We start from the raw sequence: 23,079 nt of genomic DNA on the forward strand, positions 1-23,079 counted from the left end.
TCATTTTGCCAAAGTAGTCATGGCAGCAACAACTTGTTGAATACAGTACCAGTAGAGCTGCGACGATTAGTCGATTAATCAATTTGTTGATTGACAACATTCATGATAGTACATTGAATATATTTGGGTTCTGGACAGTTGGTTGAATAAACACTCTAATCTCCTTGGGCTGTGGGAAATTATTATTTACTTTTTGTAAACATAAAAAAAATAAATAGGCAGATAATGAGAATCATTGTTTATCATCGTTTTATCATCAAGTACCAGCAAAAACAGTAGGCATTTCTCTCACCTTGGTCCCCCTCAACTTCCCAAAACTCAAAGAAGGCACATAACCTCACTGCTGTTAACAAACATCCAAGTACTTCCAAAGTGTCCAACAGCAAGACAGCCGGCTCAGGTTGTGTTTTCACTCAGATTACATCAAATCCATCTTTTGAAAAACCTCTGCCTTATCTCTGCTTTCTTTTTTCTGTGCCCAAACTCCCTCTGGTGTCCCCATTCATGCACCTCTCCATGTCCACTTCCCTCTGTTTTTCCACCTCTTCCCCGCAGACTCTCTTCTGTCAGTAAGTGTGTGTGTGTGTGTGTGTGTGTGTGTGTGTGTGTGTGTGTGTGTGTGTGTGTGTGTGTGTGTGTATGTGTGATCACCTGACCCATGGCCAACAGGGAAGCAGCTTCCTGCCTGCCTGTCTATTGCTACTAAGCTCCTTTACATCATGGCTTGATCACCAGCCATGCAAAGAGGATTTATGGCCCTGGAGCACGCAGAATAGTATCTGCTGAGCCCTGGGGACTCGCTGGGGAGCCCAGTGCATTTGCAGCCAACAAGTCAGCCACACAAAGTTTAAACCCTTTGTTTTGGTTTCGGCCCACAGGGCTTTCTAATGCCATGGTCATGAGGAGTGCTAAAGAGTCTCTTCAGTCTATTTTTTTTTACAACAAGTCTGATCTCACTAACTGCTGCACTATGTAGCATCCTATCAAACAACAACAACAACAACACAACAAAGTAAAGAAAATACTGAGAGCGCCAACAACACTAAATAACATGTTTACAGCTACTGAGTTAGTATTACCAAGAGGGAAATGCTAGACTGGAAGATCAGACCTCAGGGTCAGCTACAGGACAGCACCCCTGTTGAGTAAGAGACTGGAACCTGAATCAGTCTCTTTCTCAAAGACATTTTAGCACTTCAGAATGTCCCTCCTCATCACTACCCTGCTGCTTTTCTTTATGTACATTTAGGGACTAATGCTTTAATCTCTGCATACTATGTAGCAGGGTCAACATGTCCTAATCTGACCTACTGTAGTGTCAGTAGTATAATCCATATATGTCAATAGTATAATCCATCCACGCATTGACACCAGGGCTTTGATTAGCCTGATGACTTGCTGCTAGGCTACAGAAGCACACGTGATGCATAACCCTCATGAGCGACTGTATATGAACATGTAAAAGCATAATCATACTGTCCACATATCGCACTAACCTCATCTTTGTATGAAAGTTTAGATATATTTCATTTTTTAAATCGATTCATTATTTATTTCTACTGTTTTTACACTTGTACACAAATTAAAATTGCATGTGAGCGTTCATGGTAGTTTGAAAGCAAAAGAACTGCTGGCCCAGTTGTTGTGTCCTTTTCCTCCTAGATCACGTGCTGCCCCAAAATCAGGCCATTTATGTCACAACACCAACGTCTGTCTCAGCTCAGCTCAAAAAAAAAGAAAGAAAGACAGATCTCACACCAATAATTCAAGTCATGCCACTCTGCAGTTTGTCTAGCCTGATTATCAGATTGAATTGCCAGTTCATTTCACTTCATTCAATTATTTGACTGAACAAATCAGAGACGTGGGCAACGATTCAGAGGTCTAGAGCCAGGCTACAGTTCCTCAGCCATCCCAGTCTCTGCCAGCCTCCTGACAAAACTGTGTACACGTGGCAGACAAACAGCTTTGCAAAGTCAAGCGTCTACTTTCAGTTGACCATGCACTGTAATATTTTGCAGTTTGTGAAGTACTCCTGCACTTCAATGCAATAGCCCTGCACTAAATCTTATCTTGACAAAGCTTACAGTATTAAAATGTTCGTGTCACAGTGTCAGCTAGGTGCTGATTCACCTGTAAGGTAATTTCTGAGGCTGCAGTTAGTAGTGGGGTTATTATGAATTGTGTTTTTAATATTCTGTCCATCCCAGTTTACACATGTGAGGCTAAAGTAGCACTGATGAGACTCGGTGTGGCATTACATTTTCATCTGAGCTCATCATGTCAACTGTTCTGATGTTAATACAGAGCTCCCTTAATTTCAACACAGATTAAATGAATGGAGACACATTCAATAATAGCAGTAATAATGATAGTCTGGATGTTTGCAACACAATGATGCATATTGCTCGTGGTTGCCGCTCAGTCAGTTGTCCTACTCTTGTCCTTGACATGTAGTATAGAATTACTGCCTAAGGGGAAAAAGCTGCTAATAGCTATTGACCCGTCCATTAAAGCAACTCTCATCTAGTTCTCTGTCTTTTTATATTAGTATACTTTCATATACTACTTTTATAGTAGTTCATGTGCAGGACCAACAAATCACCAGGTCTGTGCATGCATTATAGTCACCTCAAATAACATCATCATCATTATCCAAAGTAAACACTGGTTCTGTGTCTTTATCATAGGTCTGACTCAAAGTCCTTTCTGTCCCACTGTGTGTTTGATAACACATCACTCCAACCCTGCAGTGATCTTTCAAATAAGTTCTGTGTTGCTTTCACAGTGGGTTTGTCTTACACCTCAGTAACAATAACATCAGTGTTCTTGTGGTGGAGGAGAAACTAGTTTGCCTTCCTAACACTCTCTCAGTTTGATGTTCCAGGGTGGCACAAATTTGCTCGTGTGAGAGTCAACAACAACCCAAACTACCGTCATCCCTGTGGGGTGTGTGAGAGAGAGAGAGGTGGAGGTTGGGGGTTGGGACTAAAGCAAGGATTTCATCTGACCCAGACAAAGAAAAGGCTACTGTATTAAGTATACTTAAGAAAAACAAACACAAATACAGGCAGCAGGCTGTTGGCCCCCTTAAACAGAGAAACTGACTATGCAAGGTCAGGAGCACAAATAGCATCGCAAGGCATCTCACATTTACCCAACACAACTCTTGTCTTGCCAATACACACACACTTTAAGACAAAGCAATGATATGGGCTCTCACGTTACAAGATACTGATGCAAACGATGAGGGAAAGCATAAGCACTCATAAAAACGGTTTGCCTTTTAACTAAGTAGTGATGATCTCTCAGCCTTTCTCTCCACGCTCAAACAGAAAGAGAGAATGAGTTCGATCAATCTCTTTTTTTCTCGATTAAAGGGTAAGTGCACCAATTTTACAAATCAAAACCTGTTTACAGGTCTTGGTGGGTACTACGGTAAATGTGAAAAAGTAGTATAAAGCTGAAGACTACAAGTTTGAAAACGAAAGAAATCTAGAGGACACACTCAAATCTCCCATTTAACTTCATTGTGGGTAATGTAGCAGCCAGGTCTTTGACCAGGAAGAAGAACAAGTGGAATACAAAACATGATATCACTGGTTCTGCTGCAATGATTTTAAACGATTAGCAGAATAGTTTGTTAGACTACTTTTCTGTCTATCAACTATTCATTTAATTGGCTGATTGTTGCAGGTCTAGAGTGAATGAGAACCAAAGCCTAAAACAAATTGTGGAGTGCAGGCCGAGAAAGAGAAAGAGAGTAACATGGGTCATTACGGTGTGAGATCCCTTTTTTCTTTTTCTGTCTGTCCCACTTCCCCTGCTAAAAACTACATCTTTCAGTCCACCGACTCCTCCCTTGCTCCTGCCTGTCTCCACCCTTTCGCTCTCCCTCCCTCAATTCTACCAGCTGTTCCAACAAAGAACTTCCTGCCACACTTTTAGCTTCGCTGTTGTGCTGTAGCTGAAGAACTGGCATATCAGTATCCAACACTTGTGGACATCAAAGTCTACCCCTTCTAAAATGTCTTGTTCAGACAACATCATGTAATCTTCTTCGTACATTGTACAGTGTGTTTGTGTTCAAACATCCTTATATATTCTCTCGTAAGTTGTCGTTCATTCATTCTACACTTTGTTGCAAGTTTATTAAGTACAACTAGCTAAAAGGAATACAGGCTTCATAACGTTACGTTATAACGTTCAGTTTTTGTTGAGACTGTTTTATAGAGGTGTTGATTCAACTGTGTGGACAGTTTGCAGTGCTGTTGAACTGTATTGTGTAACACTGAGTGTTCCTGCAGGACTATTGTATTAGACTGCATTAGTTTTAGCTTGGTGTACCTAATAAACTGGCAACTGAGTGGATTTGAGCCGCTTTTCAAACATGTGAGCAGTGAATCAGAGGTCTGGGGAAAAAAGGTTTTTGTGTGACCTTACTTTTCAACAAACCGCTAACACTGAACGCCAAAGCCTTTGTACCACCCAAGGAAAGAGTATGTTATTGAGTTAGCTGAATGGTGCACTGAAACGAGGTGCTGGAATACCAGTGACAGCCAGTGTCACTACAGGCCAGCAGCGAAGGATCAAGACTGTAAAATGCTAAGCAGCATGTACTACAGTATAACCAAGCTGAACACTGTGCCCGAAGCCCAGCACCATCCAGGCAAATACTAAACTGGCCAGACAGACACAGCATGGCACTGGACAGCACACTGTTTCTTTGTTTGAGAAGCTGAGACAAATCAAATGTACACCATCCGCACTTCATGACAGCAGAGAGTAGAGAGTTGATGCCGGCATCCGTATCAATTCCCATCCCTACTCATTATTGACTTTTTCCTGTGTTAAGGAAATGCTTCCATCTCTCTCTTCTACTTTTGAGTAGATTTTGAGTCACTGAAACAAACTCAACTCTAATGGAGTCACACTTATTTGATTTACGTAAATTATCACAGTGAATCATAGAGAATGCAAATATGCTGTGTGTCTGAATACTTAAATTAAATAACTATTCTCAATTTTGTACCTAATAAAGAAGTAACTTCTGCAACATAAAGCACAATAACAATGTAAACAATTGTCCCCTGGGGTCCAAAGACACAATACGACTACAGTAGACACTTAAAGTCTCCTAAACAAATCATACTAGCTGTATCATGGCACTGTAAAACAACACTACATAAATCATAAACAAAGTAAAACAAGCTCTGAGCCACCAGTGATTTGCAGCCTTTGATATGGTTACACAACAACCAAACAGTAAGAACCATAATCCACACAACCCAAACAGAGCAGATCATGAGACCCAGTCTCCCCAGTTGGAGTCCAAGTCAGTGTTCTCACCCCATGCAGCGAGAGCTGCTCCTGCTAATATGCCTAATCTGGTCTACTACTGACTGGCTGGCTTAACAAACTCAGACTTGGGTTTAAATATAATTTGGAGTAATTTATTTTTGAGAGCAGGGTAGTGGCATGGTGTCTTTGAGTCTAATCATTCAGTTGATGTATTTGCTCGTAGATGTGAGTATTCATGTTAGCAAATAGGTTAGATGGAGCAACAAACAAGATTTTCCTGCACGATTGTGATAATTTGCAAACAGCAAAATCTCATAATAAACTGTTGTGACTTTGTTTATGTAATGTAAACTATGTATGCATGAAAGTCGGCTGTGTGGAAAATTGAGTGACAGTGCAGTAAAAAGCATGTACAGTTGAGAGTAGCGCCAGTGTGAGCTTTGGGTAGCCTCTCTTCTTCCGTAGCATGAACAAAATACTTGTAATTTTCAACAACACTTTACGCACAGGTAGCTTGCCTACAAAATATATCGCTGAAATAGTGGCAAAGCTTTCTCCTCAAAGTGGCTCTGTTCACACTGCTTACACCCCTTCTTGCTTCGCTCACTCGCGACGCTGTCGAAAGCCTCTCTTCATCCACAACATCAACAGTCAATCATGGAAATCAAATGCAGTTTTCAAACAACTGCAGCACTTTTGAAGCATGTAGATACTCAGGCGGTACACATGCAAGATGTCACTGAAATACACGCAAAACACGCAAAAAGTTATAACAGGTTCATCACAAACTAAAATGATTTAGTTATTATTAAATTAATTATTAGTAATATGTGTTTGTAGTGCTAAAATTACAAACCAACTTCAAAGGAGTCTGTTATAGTTCCCGCCTCTCATTCACTCGAACAATCTGTTGGGAGTAAATGTGTTTACTCATACAGAGTGAACTGAATGGCCTGAATCTAGGAGGAAGAGACCAGTGGAACGGGGGGGGTCCAAGGGTATGTGCATGGTTATGTGTGTGTACACTTAAAACAATAGCCACATTGTCCCTGTGCGCCCCTGTAGTGACCTAATGGGAGAGGATTGGGCATGTGCAGTACTGTGGAACTGTTGGGACAATAGCCCAACAATGCTATTCTGTCCGGATCCACACACAAATACTGAATCCTGGCAAACAAGTGAGGGCGTGTAATTCAACTCACAGGCTTCACAACATGCATGGAGTGTATAGGTAGAAGTTCTGAGGCCTCAAAGCTGAACAAAAGTGAAAAGAGAGGCAACAAAGGTGTGTGTGCTACGGAGCTGTGGCCATTATTGGTTGAACACATGAGATGATGACAAAACAAGTAACTGTGAGAACAAAAGTCAGCCATAGAAAGACCACAAGTGTGACAATAGTCCTGCATTTGCTTGTTTCCAAAAAACAGAGGCTATGTACTTTGCTAGAGAACCACTCTGCATCCCTGCACTAAGCTAAAGACCCTCTGTCCTCAGCTTTAAGCCACCACCTGATATCTCGCCTCTTACAAAGCTACTGTATGTTTTCCTCAATCACGACCCATGTGATCTCGCTCTCCTCATTTTCTTTTTTCCCACTCACTCATCCATAACACTTCAGGCGCCGTAATGAGCAGCAGTTCCCACTGAAACGAGGCTAGATTTCTGCTACGCAGGCTGAGTCAGGGTGATCCAGTTTTCTGCAGGCTACTCCCACTCTCTCCCTAACATGCAGCTGTGTTCGCTCCTCCTCCACATTCTTCAAAACACTGCAACCGGGTGTGCGTCACAGCCCTAAACACTACCCCATTTCTGAGCCATACAGGAGGTAAAAGTAACATGCTGTTTCTCAAATGAACCCTGGCATCATTATGTGTTACTCTGAGATAATTCTTTTATTTCCTGTCACCGTTTGACCTCTGAGGGCAGAGTTCACAGAGTTCCTCCATCACTCATCACATCAATGCAGCACTCATATGTGCTGGGACTGCAGATCACTGGGGTGATGACACTGCACTGACTCTGCTTCCATGGTCTAAATGAAGCTGTAGTTCAGGCCATGTTTAAACATCAGCAGTCCTATCTAATACAGTCACAGGGCCATCAAAGTTTGTGTATCTCATTGCTCAATGGCTAACTTTCAAGAGTAAATTGGACTGTTGCTGCGATGTAATCACGTAAGGTCCTAAAAAAAAATGAAAGGCTGGATGATAAGCTTGCACCTATTGATCAACCACCAGCCATTTCACATCTTAAGATCACGGATTAGATCAGTTTAATGGGAGAGCAAAATGCTACTTTAATTTCTGTCGTGAGGTGATTAAGCAGTTCAGTTATCAAGCACACACAACGGATGAGTCATTTATATGTGGATGAGTCCCATGTGTTGTGCAGCCGCGAGAGCAATCTATGCGTGTTTATACAAAGCCAGGACGAAATGCAATATTTCAACTGACGATTGTGAATCTGAATGAGACCCAGAACATCTTAATGTTTATGCCAAATACTTCCTGACTGTAACAACACCTCGTGCCACTGTCACAACATGCAACATATATGCAACATTTGCAGGGCCAATGACTTGACTTACATAAACTCAGTGTATATATAGCGTGCTAGATATTTGCTTTATTCTGTGTTAATTACTTTACAGCTGATGATACAGCCTCACTTGTCATCCAGGTTTCTAGATTAGTTAGTTGATGGCTATTTAGCTGTGTCGCTAATAGTCGCTAGTATGTTTCTTACATATGTAAATCCATAATACACTTCTATACATGCCCTAAAATTTCCTGGCAGCATAGGCCCACGTTCAAGCCCTTACTTACCCACACACATCATTCTCCATATTAACTTTGAAATAACTATGTCAAGGCTGACACTGACATTTAATTCAGAAATAATAGATTTTTTAATAATCTACACATGTTCGACTGTATCATGTCCACAGAGGGTAAAAAGCTAACAAATGACTTTGTCAGTCTGGGTAGACTTTAGATGACAGGCACTTAGCCAAGTTAAATGATAATACAATGAATACAAGGCTCAGGATGAGACACTGGCTGAACCTGACGTGCAAATAGCAGGCAGACCGGCCAATTAGCATGTGTCTGTACTTGAGGCAGGCGGGCAGCTTGGGAAAGGATCATACACAGTGGAGCTATCCTTTAATCAAAAGGAACACATTTTCCTCTCAGCAGGACTGTATGCATTTGATTATCAATTCATTAATCCATTCTCCACTGAAACGGCTGTCTGTTTAAGATTAATCATGCATATGTGGTCCTTCTTTTCTGCATCACAGTGAGACAAATCCTGTCTCACTATAAAGTCAGGAGGGTCTCTGTTGTGTGACTTGCGGTGGCATGCAAACATTCCTTTACCTCAGTAAAATCACTTTGATCCAATCAGTCTCTGAAAAGCAGGAATTTCAGGAATGTTATGAGCAAACTTGACTTAAGTATAACCTAAAAACACCAGTCAGGACTCCTATAGGATAGACCACTTAAGTTTTGAAAGTTTATAAACTTGCAATGTATGAGTACTGACATATAATTGTATTGTTTTTAAGTGGCAAGGACAAGTTTATTCCAGCACATATTGAACTTGGTTTAGGTTTGTCCCATCCGATACTAATTCCTTAAACATTATGCAAACACACTACCTAAATAAGTGCTTGTATCTGCTTTAACCGCTTCAGGTTTCATAAGAGATGACAGATCCTACGTCAGGTATGAGTTCAAGGTGTATCAGTGATTTCCCCTCTGTCCTGCCACAGACTAGCAGCAGCTGGGATCCACTCTTTGTTGTTGGGGTCAACAGCTGACAGGCTGCTGAACTGCAGCAAGCTCAGCTCCTTTCCAGAGCAGACTGACATCTAGTTCACATTTTGAACGGCTATTCCTGTCATTCCTGTCCTGCAAGTATGACATTACTGAAACTGATTGCAAAGGTGACTATAACAATTTACCGTAACGACTCCATAATTACCTTAGCTTGAGGTTTTTTTTTCTATTTTGCACTCTATATAACCACGCCCATGCTGTCTGGGATGCTAGCACTGTGTGTGTAACCGTTAGCCAAGTGGTGTATCTTGACAAGACGTTCGTGGCAACGTTATCCAATTGACTGCACCATAATGGCCCTGTCAGAGTAACAAAGACACATCTGGAGACGCCTCCACACCCTGGAGAGTCTGCCCGCGGATCACCGGTAACAATGGTGACGCAAGATTCGCGGCTAACCGGCTAATGTTAGCTAGCTCCTAAGTACAACAGTAAACAACAGGCCACGGTTTACGAATGCAACCCACTCTCCGTCAACTGTGCTAACATCAACAGGTCTGCCGGTTGAGGTCAAAGCATAACCGGGTCACTCACAGCGACAACTCGCAGCAAATCCAGCGCATCTAATAAAACTGTTATCTGGTTACCACGGTTATAGCACTCCAGCCGACAGACACCTTCCCCGGCTTAAAATGAGATAAATCCTTTACCCGAAGTGAGACTCTGACTCCTGGGGGAACCCGGGATCACCTCCTGGGATCAAATCCGCCGTGTCATGTGTGTGTTTCTCAATAAGAAAAGTGGGAAAGAGGATTAGCTATCTTGTGGTAGTTCACGCCGACATCCCGGACTGAGGAAAAAGGGAATGCAGGAATGTGACGTCCAGTCCGGTTTGCTGGCAGCGTTGACACGTGCACTCCAGAGTGAAGCATTGTGGGAAACGTGGTTTCAGAATTAAAAGTAAGTTTTGCTTGAGAAGACGCCTAATAACTGGTTTGACTTGCCGCTGTTGCTGCCTCCCTACCGACTGGACAGACAGGTTTGATACAGCACCAGGTGATACACTAAAACTGAATGAAATATGAGTAAAAACACACTTTATCCAACCCCCCCCCCCCCCCCCCAAAAAAAAAACAGCTAACCAGCTACTTAAGCCTCACACGAATCTCGAGGTAAATCGATTATTGTAGCCAGTGATGTAAATTACAAATAGATATGACCCTCTTGTTAATTTATTTATTTATCTAAATTGTGAGATTATAAAAAAGTCACACATTGACTGTAATACTTCACACATCCAAACTGTTGATCCAAACATCTAACAATAGAAAGACATTACAAGAGTATCACCACCAACAAAATTATTTTCAGATTTTAATCTGCAAAACAGACATTTTGTCAAACTTTTGTCTACATTGTAAAATTTGAAATCACCATATATTGCCAAACGTCGAGGCTCTTTAATAACTTAACATATCTGAGCATTTCTGCCTATTTGTCAAAATATATAAATGAATTAATACAACATGAAGATAAAATTTATTTAATTTAGCTAAATGAAATTTTGTTCCTTTCACTTTTTTTGTGCAGTAGCAGCTATATCTCTAACTTGTGTTTATACGTCTTTGCAGAGCTTGGTAGGCCCACCTTGGCAGAGGACTATTTGTTGTTAGTAGTTAAGTAATTAACAGTTAATGGAGTAGTTGGCATAAACAGTAGGTATATGGCAGATCTGAGGTGTGACTACAGATTGAATGTGAATCTTGGCACTATACGTGTGCAGACACTTAAAAATATTTTTTTGTTTCATTCATATTTCTCAACCCTAATGTCTCTAGCAGAATTACACATGTGCACATCTAAACCAGGACTATCGACAGCTGTGATCACAAATGAAACCCTCAGTCTGATCTCACCTCCAAACATAAATGACTGCAGAGATCACAATTTAAACCCGCTGAAGAATCTTTCCAATGTAATCATGACCCCTTGTGGATGATGAGAAAAGTGCAGTTGGTGGGATAGACTTCTCCACTGTCTTTTTTTCAAGCGTTTGTGTGAGATTCTGTAGATGTAGACGTGTGGATGTGTATGTGTTATGAATATATGGATATATATCAGGGTCCTTAGTCAATATGGTAGACAGCTGGAAGATAGCGCTCAGACAGATTGACTGACAGATAGACCTGCATATAAACATGAATCAGGGCTTCTAATAGTCTGTTAGACACACAAAAAACAGACAGAAAAACACACAATACAGACAGATGAACTAAACTCTGGATTAAAAGACAGGCAGATACGCCTGAAAGTGGACAGACAGCTGAGAGGAAAAACTTCCTCCCTGCTCCAGATGGCTACAGAATATGTTTGCCACCACAGTCAGAGGCTAATTAACTACCATGGTGTGATGGAGACTCCAGCAGGTTACTACACCCCCCCCACCCCCTTCTCCTTCTTCTTCTTCATTTCAGTCTCCCTTCTTCTCCTCACTCCCTCATCCAGTTCTATGTCTATCCTTAGTCGTCCCATAATTACTTTGTTGTCCTCTTCACATCACCCGCAGCACCGCAAGCCATTCATCCTTCCATTTCCCTCCCATACTGTTGTGCGTTCTCTCTCTGCAGATGCTCCATTTGTTGGCATCTCTTTCTCATATGAACTCAGCTATAGCTTTCTTCTTTTGATATGTGTCGGGGCGTGTGATGTGCCATCCTGAAATCTGCACTCACTCTTTGTGAACTGAACAAAAATGTCAGAAAACAGTAAAAGCATTTCCCTCTCTGTCTTTAAATCTCACATCTTTTTTAAATCAATGAGTCTACTGAACTGTGGATTTGAGGTTTGTGTGAAGCTAAGGTGTAAAAGTTGCTTAGATTCAAAGTAATTTTCACTGTTGCCAAGGAAACCATAATGTTGAACGGCTATATAATTTCAATCTTCTAAAAATGACAACACTTATTGCAGTGCACGCACTACTTTGAAAAGTTGTTCGCAAAAAACGAACCCATTAGCGTTATTTTTTACCTAATGTTTTTCCCAGTTCTTACCATATTAAAGACACCCACAGAGGAGACAGGATCTAAATCTTTTCTGTGGAGATTTTATTGTTTTAATGATCTCAGTCATTTCTTTGTAGGCAGTGCCAATGGCTTATGAATATATATTAATTTATATGAAACATAAATCATGTTACAAGTTAATTTTGTCAGTTTTCTTTTAGTTAAAGTGAACCTTGCTGTTAATATCTACTTTAATGTTGTTTTTTTATGGTGGTACAGTAAATTCTGTGGAGCAAGAGAAAGAGAAGAAAAAGAGAAGCAAAGGCTGAAATTGGCCTTGCTCCTCAGGTCGCCCTGCACAAAGCTGAATCCCCACCAGAGGGATGGTACCAAGGCACCAATTAGCAGTGGAGAGGGCGCATGATGATATTTCCGTGTGCTTGTGGCCTGGGCAGCTCCGTCTGTGTGTTATAAAAAGGAAAACCATAAACATGGAATTAGACAGTACAGGTCCCACAGCTCTTAAGGTCACAGACTCACCCCTCCTGTGGCTTGCAAGAGCAACGGTGTGATATAAACAACGCTGGCCAGCAAACTGTTATTACTGTACGTGCAGGTTTTATAACAGGGTGGTGGATTATTTGCGCTTGTCAGTATGTGAAGTTCATTAGGCCAGCGGCCCTGATGCAGTGGTCCGCTGCGGTTCTGCTCTTTTATTGTTAGGTCGAATGGGTGCAGGAGATAGGTGTGGGAGAAAGATCACGGTGAACTAAATGGAGAGAAACTAAGTGGGTGGAAGTGACTGAACATCTCTTTGTGTAAAACACACACAGGCTCACACACACGCACGCACACACATTAACACTCAGACAAATAAACACACTGAGATTGGCCAGGGTTCAATTTGTTGAGTAACAAAAACATGATAGCTTTCTAACCAGCAGGTGGGGGCAGCAGACAGATCATAGGACTGTTGTACACGGAGCAGTGCTATTATAATGTGCTGTAACCTACATATACACAGGGTGGAAAGAAAATCATGAAATACTTAACAATCTAATCCCTGCAATAAGCACTGCTTCTGTGGATAATATACGTTTTTTTGTTGAGACTGTCGGACATGTATTTACTCAATTCTGTGGTAAAAAATAATAGAACTTTAACACAGATTTCATTTCATATCAAATTGTTGATACCTTACGTGGGATGAATCCTCACTCAACCTCGACTATTTATACATCATTTGAAAGCACAAAGCCTCACAGGTCTATCTGTGTAAACCATTTTAGGATCCTAACATCAGAGTGACAACGATTGCTTATTTTGTAACAGCAGGGCAAAACAAATATCAAACAGAACAGCGAAATAGAGAACAGGTGAGAATTTATATTTTTGAACCGTGTTTGCGCCTTCGTAAATTTGCTTCAGTATCACTTGTTCTGACTTTCTGTTATAAACCCTAAAGAGTTACCTTTTAGAACAGACCACCATCAGAAATGTAGGGCTGCAACTAACTATTATTTTCTTGATTAATCGATAATCGTTTGGTCTATAAAATGTCAGTGACAATGACATTGGAAAATGTCTTGTTTTGACGACCAACCCAATGACATTCAATTTTCTGTAATGTTAATCAAGAAAAGCAATCAATTCTCCTATTTGTGAACCTGCAACCATCAAATATTTGGCATTTTTGTTTGAATAATGACTTAAACGATTAATCGAAATAGTTGCAGATTAATTTCCTTCTGATCGACTGATCAATTAATCGACTAATTGTTACAGCTCTAAATAAATGTAATCAAGAGGATTCAAGAACTGAAATGGTTTTATTTTGGGTGTGTTGTTTTCAGGCTTGTGCACAAAAGAGGGGTCGACTGTGAAGAGATCATTATTCAAGTAGTAAGATCATTTTTTAAAAATAACTCTAACAAGTAAAATAGTTCGAACTCAACGTATTTTGTCTTTACTTTGTCCTTCAGCTTCTCTCTCCAGGAGCCGAGGGGCCGCCCTGCTCTCACCCCCCCTCTGTCCTGTCCTCCTGTAGCCTGACACTCCCCCTGCTGTTGAGCGGCGGTAGAGCGTGGACCGTCTGAGGAGTGCGTTGACAGCTCCGGGCCGTGTGTGCGCCCGCCTGCATGTATGGTGAGCACCCGTTGAGTAGGTGGGTCTGCTGGAAGGGAGTGGGAGAGGTGGGAAAGGGGCAGATGGAACACAGAAGGAAGTTCACCAGCGACACATAGTGTGTCAGAAAGTAGAGAGGGACGGAGAGGGAGGGGTTCAGAGAGAGCCACGGGGACGGTGATAGGTAGAGGAGGCAAAACTGAGAGAATGAGGGGACAGATATGCAGAGAGAAAGGGTGGCGGGTGGTAAGAGGACGAGGGAGAGCAAGGCAGAGTAAAGGATGGCGAGGTGAGACATGTGTCAGGTACCAGAGGGAGAGGTGAGAGGGACGTGATGAGCAGCAGGGGTAGGAGGGAGGGTGACAGGTAGGGATGGAGGGTGGAAGAGTTGGGCTTTGGGGGGTGATAATGATATCAGGTGCAGGGATGGGTGGATGGTGGAAGGACGGGTGGGGGAGAGAGGGTGAGACATACCTCTGTGACCTTCAACAATAGTTTGATGGCTGGATGTGAGCAAGAAAGTAATTCTCTCACAAAAAGATGTTGCTTGCACTCCTCGTCTTATGTTAAAATATAATGATTCATCTGACTTATGTTGGAGCAGTGGTGGCTTTGTAGGAGACTTCACTAGTTTAGGACTGCCCAAAACTCCCACATTATTGTCAAAATGTTCAAAAAGAGATTAATTTGACTTTGAATCCAGCACTTTTTTTCCTCGGTGTCCTACCTGGGAGCATAATTTAAGTTATCTGTCAAGGATTTTGCTTTTGATAGAAAAAATATCACAGTCACCGTGGAGAGAAAGGATTACATCAGTTTATGTCACGGCAAAGCTACAACTGAAAACAGACACATTTATGAGGGAATGGGCACCACTTGTTTGTGAGTTGTTCTGTTGTGTCACAATAAAAGATCACTACAAACCCAAAGTAATTTTGCAATATAAATATATCTATCAAATAAGGAACTTGAAAAATAATCTTGGTTATCATCAGTATATAAATTGCAGTTCAGTTTACACTCCAGACATGGTTTAAGACATATAAAGATTAAAAAAAACATAAGAATATAAAGATACCCTTGGAATAACAATTTGTTTTGTGATATGTTTTGTTGCCACAAAAAAAGTCAACCAGTAAGAATTACATTTTCTGCTTCTCCCTGATTGAAAAATCAAGACTCTTTGAATATCAGTGAATATTTTCACAAGATGTCTCCTGGTCCAGTCTCAGTGTTTGTGCAACTGGAGGTTTCAAATTTGTGATGTCACAAAGTCATACTTGTTGGTGCACATGTTAAACTCAGATTTTAGTTGAGCCCAGAGAAACAGATGAATGTGAAAACACATACATCATTCTGTACAGTGGTGCTCAAACATCCAAGTGAAGCAATAAAAAGCAAAACACATTTTTGAGTGGAGGGGGACTTATAATAAAATTTCACAAAGTTGATTCCAACCTTGCTACATGCTCAGTGTCAAGACCTCAAGTACGTACTTAACCATAAAAACCTTCCAGATCTGTATTCTCATGTAACCACTTTTCAAAAACAGACACTACCCAGTACGATGTAATGTGTTTGTTTAAATCCATTAAACTAACTTTCTTCGTCTGAACATTTGTGACAGATGTCGATGACGTGTTTCCTGTTCGTTTACGTCAGTCTTCAGGGATCTTTCATTATCCCCTGTGTCAATGCGCTGGCAGTTTCATCTAGTCTAGTCTTTCTCATTTATGGGCTATGTAGTGGCATTATGCTGTCTGGACATGAGTAAGTCCTGGAGCAATTTCAGCCGTTTGGAGACAAAGGGAAAGTTGGAAAAAAAATGCGAGGAATTGCATTTACAGCCCCATGTTACAATACTCCAAGTTAAATGTGTATTTGACCTCCTTTGGGAAAACATGCTATCACTGATCATTTAGCTTAAACTTAAATAGTTTGATTCCCTAATGCATTTACACAGCATACACTGATTGCTGATAACTTTTAAGTATTGTCTCTTTTTCTGAGCTCAAGTCTTCATAAATAGTTTTCCCACACGCTGTCTGTTTGTTCTTGTTGTCTTGTTTATTATATGAATGAGGTCTGGTGTGCTGTCTTAAGTTTTGATAAAAAAGTAACGTTTTAACAACAGCGTTTTTTGTCTTTCCCATGCATATTTCTTTGCATGATGTGGCTACATGGTTTCACATTTACTCCTGTCCTCGTGAGTATGGGTGTGTGTGTGCATGCGGGTACACTTGTGTGTATAAGTGTGCATGTGTGTGTGTTGAGCAGGAGGACTCCAACGAGGGGTGTTGAAACAGAAATCTCAGCCCACTGACTGACCTTGTCTGAACCGTTACAATGCACACAGTGATAGCATGAGGTGCCTTCAGGTCAGAGTAGGGTGTTAAAATTACCCAACATAACATCTGTGTGTGTGTATGCTTGTCTGTGTCTTGTCTGGGAGGGGGAAAATGAAAAGAGTGTGTCTGGTTATACTGCGTTCATGCCCAGCCAAACTACATCCCACACAAGGCAGAGAGACTGTGGGTTCCTCTGGACCTTTTTTTAATTAAAACTCCTCACTTTTTTCTGTATGTGTGTGTGAGCATGTGCATGTGTCATGGCTGCAATCATTTTAATGCATTCAGTTCTCACGGACGAAAACGTAGCCTATATTAATTTACCAGACTTCTCGACATTGTAGCTATTAACAAAGTGAAATCTTTTCATTTTTAACAAAAACATACCAAAAACCACAGCAGCTGTGATTAGCTTGTTGCTATTTGTGTTTATGTGATCAGCTCTCATCATTGTGGTCATAACAGCCAAGTTAATTAATAGAATTAATAGAACCGAACAACAAACTAAAAGGAAATAAGATTACATTGTAATAGAATTAAATGTACAAGAATAGATATTCATTTAAGTATGTATTTTTACATATATTTAGAGGAGCAGGTAGCAAATGTTTTATAACACTTTTTTTATTTTATTGTGGTCTGCTCTTTAACTAAGGCAAATAAAAGTTATAGATAAAGCATTGTCACCAGATGGTTCCCACCAGGTGAGCTCTTAAAGAGTTGCTATGGTATTCACTTGCATATACCTTTAGTTTCTGAAGCCAGAGTTATTTTTAAAAATCGTCTCTGCGTCAATGTGAGACATACAAGCCTGGATGTCTCTTTAAAGGATATTAAATTCAAATATATGCAAAGGAGTTTTAAATTGAGTTGAACAATGTTTCTATTTTTCTATGTGCACTGATTTCTGCTGTGTTTCAGTGATACAATATTAGTTAAATAAAAACAACATCATATTAAATAATCATATGAATAAATTGTGTAAAATGTATAAATGAACCTGTTGTGAAATAATGGATTCAATATTCAATTAAATATAAATATCATAAATATAATGAAATGTTATTTCATTATTTATTTTCATAATAACATTTATGAGGCTGAGTAATAAACCAAGCTCACAACCCCACCTAGCTAACTAGGTAGCATGTGTAGGCTTGTTAAGCTAAATAAATACAAGGATCAGCTAGTTTTTATGTCTGTGTACTGTGTTTATTTACTGCAGCAGCTACAGTAGATAGCTGACGCAGAGTTACTTTAACATTGCTTTAGCTAACAAGAGCTAACTTGCTAAATCTGGCAGTTGTTGAGGTTGCTTGCTTAAGAGGTCGGGGAACATGTGACAACACCACTGTCAAGAAAAGTCACATTATGAAATAAAAAAATACTTAAAATAAAAGTGTTATGGGGAAAATGCAGTATGAAATAAACAGGGAAAAAGGGAATTTTGAAATAAAAATGTCTAATATGAAAAAAAAGAATAAATTTGAATGAAATAATATTATAATAATTGAGTTTGAATCATTTATTAAATAATTTCACACTCATTTATTTATTTTAATATTGATCACTTTTGGGTTCCATACAAGAGACATGGCTACTATTATCTACGTCTGAACTAAGTACTGAAGCACCTGCGGGGCGTCACCCCAAATCCAGACCCCCTAATAACAGCCCTGGTGAGACAGGAGAAGTGTGCAAGAAGTGTGTGCATGCAGCCTACGTGTGTGTGTGTCTGCGGTTGGCCCGTGGCCGTCATGGTGAGGAGAGGTTGGGGGCTGCACTGTAGCTGTGGCTAAAGATGTGATCAAGATTTCAACGTTTTTGTGTGCTGTTATATGTGTGTGTGTGTGTGTTTGTGCAGCGATGGCTTCAGTGAACCACCCCCATACAGTAACGCATGGTGTTTTGTGGGTCGTGTGTGCAGCAGGGGTGTGGGTTTCTTTTCATCATGAACAAATGGTACAAAAAGACACACAATGTGGAGGGAGACAGCAATATGCGTCCAAGTTTCACATTTATGCTTTGTAAAGGAAGAGGTAAACACACACTGACACGACGAGCGAGCAAGCTGATTGGTGTTTATTGCCAATAATCGCTGGTTCCAATAATTTGGACAGTCTGTGTGTGTGTGTGTGTGTGTGTGTGTGTGTGTGTGTGTGTGTGTGTGTGTGTATGTGTGTTTGTGACTCATGCTGGAACATGCCTGTGTTTCAAATTTCTGAGTTTTGTAGTCAGTCACGTTCTGTTTGTTGGCAGAAGTGGCAGTTTCATCATCATCACGAATACACACACATACACAAACATACACAGTCATCGGGTTTAAACGAGGCCACATCATATACACTTCTCAATGTACACAGCATTCATTACATTTAACACACACTGTGAAGAGATTTCATTGAAGCTACTTTCTTCTAAAGACATAGTCCCTATGGAAACTGACCACAGTGAAGTCTGTAGATTATCCAGAGTAACCAGGACTTTGTCTCTGGAGAGACATGCTGCTGTTGATTTTTTTTATTTAATTTTCAATGGTGTGAGCATCATAAACAAAATTCCATTGACCTTCATTCAGGAAATCTCAGACACAGACAATATATACTACTTTAGACTTCTACTTCAGTACATTTCCGAGTGAAATATGGTACTTATTACTCCACTACATGTATTTCAAATACACAACTAAAAACTACCAAACTATATAAAATAGTTCAAATTACTTCCAGCTCTACCAAATACAACAGTAAAATGCTAAAGTGTCAGTAATAATTAACTAATGATGGAATATATAATGACATTTTTCTGCATCCTAACTTACTGATGCTTTCAGTACATTGTGCTGATACCTCTGTACTTTTACTTGAGTATGATTATGAATGCAGGACTTTTTCTTGTAATGAGGTATTTTTTACATTGTGGTATTTCTTCATTTACTTAAGTAAAGGACCTTAATAATTCTTCCACCACTTGACACAGATATCTCAAAACCTGGACAAATAAAACCCAAACTATCTGCACGGCTATAAATGACACGAGGTAAGTGAGAAAACATGTTGTTTATAATTTGGGTGAACCGACCCTTTAAGATTACAAATATACTATAACTGGTTACACTTCTGAAGGCAGGGCCATCTCATAAAATTTGAGAAATGCTTTTAGATTGTGAGTGACGCACTGAAATATTTCTTTCACTCTGGGTTTGTGGAGAGTGTTTTTAATTCGCAGTTAACCGTGTGGCTGCAGGCCGAGTGGCCACTGTGGTGGAAAAGCAGCAGTCAAGAGTCCCTTTTTCATGACCTGTTTGGGTGAGGAACTCTGCTGACACACAACCAACATTTATGCGCATACAAATACACTCATGCACAGACACGCCCATACTGCATGTGCACACACACACACACACACACACACACACACACACACACAGCATGATGCACACACAGGCACACCACTTCATACTGACAGAACGTGCGGAAATGTGCACATAAACATACAGTAAATTCAATGTATGCATAGATGTATATAGACACGCATGCATGCCCCAACACACACACACACACACACACACACACACACACACACACACACACACACACACACACACACATACACACATACACAGTAGACACACGCACAGTATTTATTCTAAGAGTGTATCCCTCCCTGATGACCGGTTAGGGTAAGGAGTGCTGCCGGCAAAGCGGACCAATCCAAGTCATTCTACAGTTGATTTACTGTCTCACCACCGGTCCACTACTGTATAATTACCCTGACACACACACACACATATACATAGGCACAGAATAACACACACATAATTACACACACAGTCACACAGCGCAAGCACGCACTTACTGTTCACTCATATGAACACACATGGGTAAAACGTGTAACACAAGGGTAGAAAAATAAACAGAAAACAAGGTATGGACAAACATGGCCGCTACTCTGACACAAGAAACAAGGATTGTTTTTTCTGTTCTAATTTGTATACAGGGTTTAATTATCGTTGCTCTATGTGTACTTGTGCATTCAAATAAGAGCTCAACTATTTTATTACTTTATGTTTTTAGCTTCTTTTATTTTTCAAATACAGTTAGATAGAAAATTAAGTTTTTGTGTGTCTTTCTTTGCTGCAAAAACAAATCAATAACATGTAATTCATTTTCATTCATTCAGAATCCAAACATCTTTGCTTAAAATGTAAATAGAGGATGAGAGATGGAAGAAGGTGGAAGCAAAGAAAAGCTGGGGAAAAGGATTTCAATCTTATAAGCAACTGAATACCTTACTGTGAACTATCACTGAATTTATTCATTTAAATATTTTATTTTGAAAATTGTCTATCTAAATGTATGGGGTTTTAATTCCCCCATTTTTAATTTCCAAGTTGTGCAATTCATTTTTTTTTCTGAAATTCAAATAGAAAACTCAAGTGTCCAATATTCAAGTTTCTCAGAATCAGTTGTTTTCAGATCTATAAATGTAAATCAATTAAGATAATTTTTATTTGTTCTGGAACCACAAAGATAAAAGGTATGGAAAGTTGATCATAATGTGTTGAAACATATTACGAAAAAAAAAAAAGCATTTACATTACACTCTTTTTAATATGCATTCTTTTTCTCTAAAGACTTATTTATATTTCAGAGTATTACAGGTGTCTGTAGCCTTTCCCAGCATGCACTGGGAGGATAGCAGGTTAGCAAAAACAACAACCCATCACTGGATGGACACAGACAGAAAATCTCTCTCCCATTCACACCTATTGATAACAGCATAATTTTTAAACATAGCGACGATGGTGTGTGTTGCACTATATCTTTCTTATCTTTAATATTGTTGCAAAACAAGCACTCCACCATAGCGGCTTCCCCTTCCACTCATGTAATTTTGCCCTTGTCCTCAGCTGAGTCTGCCTGCCTGCCTGCCTGCCTGCCCCAGTCCGATTTGTCACTCTCAAACCTGCAATTGTATTCAAGGCCAAATATAGGGGTGGGAATGCTAGGGTGGGCTGTCTATGTGTCACACAACAAAGCTTCGCACAAGGGTGTAGCCCTCTCCCTTACATCCTCCCACCTAACCGCCCGGCATGGCCAAGTTGTTTGCATGGAAACGCGTCTGTGTGTGTGTGTGTGTGTGTATGTGTGTGTGTGTGTGTGTGTGCAGTGAGGTCCAAGCTCTCCCCACCCTCCTCCCCTCTGGTGAGGCAGAGAGATTACTCCCTCCTCCCTCCCCTATTGCTGCTTTATTTGGAGTGTTTCTCAGAGATTCGTGTCCTCTCACTCCTTCTGTCTACAACACTGACCTTCATCGTCTCTGTTTTTATCTCTCCCCCTCTTCCATCCCGTTCTTCCTCTTGATCCCCCTCGATTTCAATTTCACTTCCTTTTGATATCCATGCCAACTCGCTGTCTTAACAAACCAAATTTTTACGTTTTTTTTAATTTTTGTAACCTCCAGAGCAAGTGAAATAAACACCAGCGGGGAAGCGCCAGCTTTTTGATGGGCATGTGATTTGTACAAAGTTACAAGCCGTTGTAAGACATGAATTGGAAGTTCCCTATTATTACATGGTAGAAAAAATGAGTGGCCTTTAATGTTCAGAGATGGAAAGGGAGATGATTATGGTTTATGTGCTAGGGCATCCCGATTATATGACCACAAAAACCATTGCTGAGTCACATAGGTCAAGATAGGATGTGAATGAAACAAACACACACAGACATAGAGACAAACATGCACACACACACACACACACACACACACACACACACACACACACACACACACACACACAAACACACACGGCTGGCGAGCAGAGTGAAAAGCTCTCAATGATAATTTCATCACATGATATTTTTAGTTTCTCATATGATTTACATTAATTAATCAGCTTCCTGTTTGCTCAGAACAATGGCTACATTTCTATCAGCTTCTAGCAGGGTAATAGTCTGATTAAGCAGTTTGCTTTAATTTTGGTGACATACTGGAGGCTTTACCGCTAAGAAAATCTTCAGGTTATGAGTTGGATTCGCAATTTAAGTTTTACTTTTTAGTTAAGTAGCATGAAATTTCCAAGTGCTCATCACAAAAAACAACAACAACAACAAAACAAAATTTTGAAGAATGTGCAATTTCTAACAACAAAAAAAGTTAGCACTTTTGTGTTTTGTTTTTATGGGCCTCTTAATTCAACATACATGTTTTATACATTTTATACTTCATACTGACATAGTATATGATGATGTTAGCATTTAGTTCGAAGCACCGCTCAGCCTCACTGAGCTGCTTGCATGTCTGTAGCATAAACAAGCCTCAGTCTTGTTGCATATTCCTCTACAAGCCTGCGTGCATTGCATACATTACATACAGTATTTTGAACATCCTGAAAGTGTCACCTGTCACCTGCCATCTTTTCTTCAACTTCCTCTCAACACATGGGCTGCTCCTAAACACAACGTATTGGCGTAATTCTCACGTGGATGTAAACGTGGCTGCTGAAAAATAGTCCAGCCT

Source organism: Enoplosus armatus, chromosome 18 (genome assembly GCF_043641665.1).
Source record: "Enoplosus armatus isolate fEnoArm2 chromosome 18, fEnoArm2.hap1, whole genome shotgun sequence".
NCBI lineage: Eukaryota > Metazoa > Chordata > Actinopteri > Centrarchiformes > Enoplosidae > Enoplosus > Enoplosus armatus.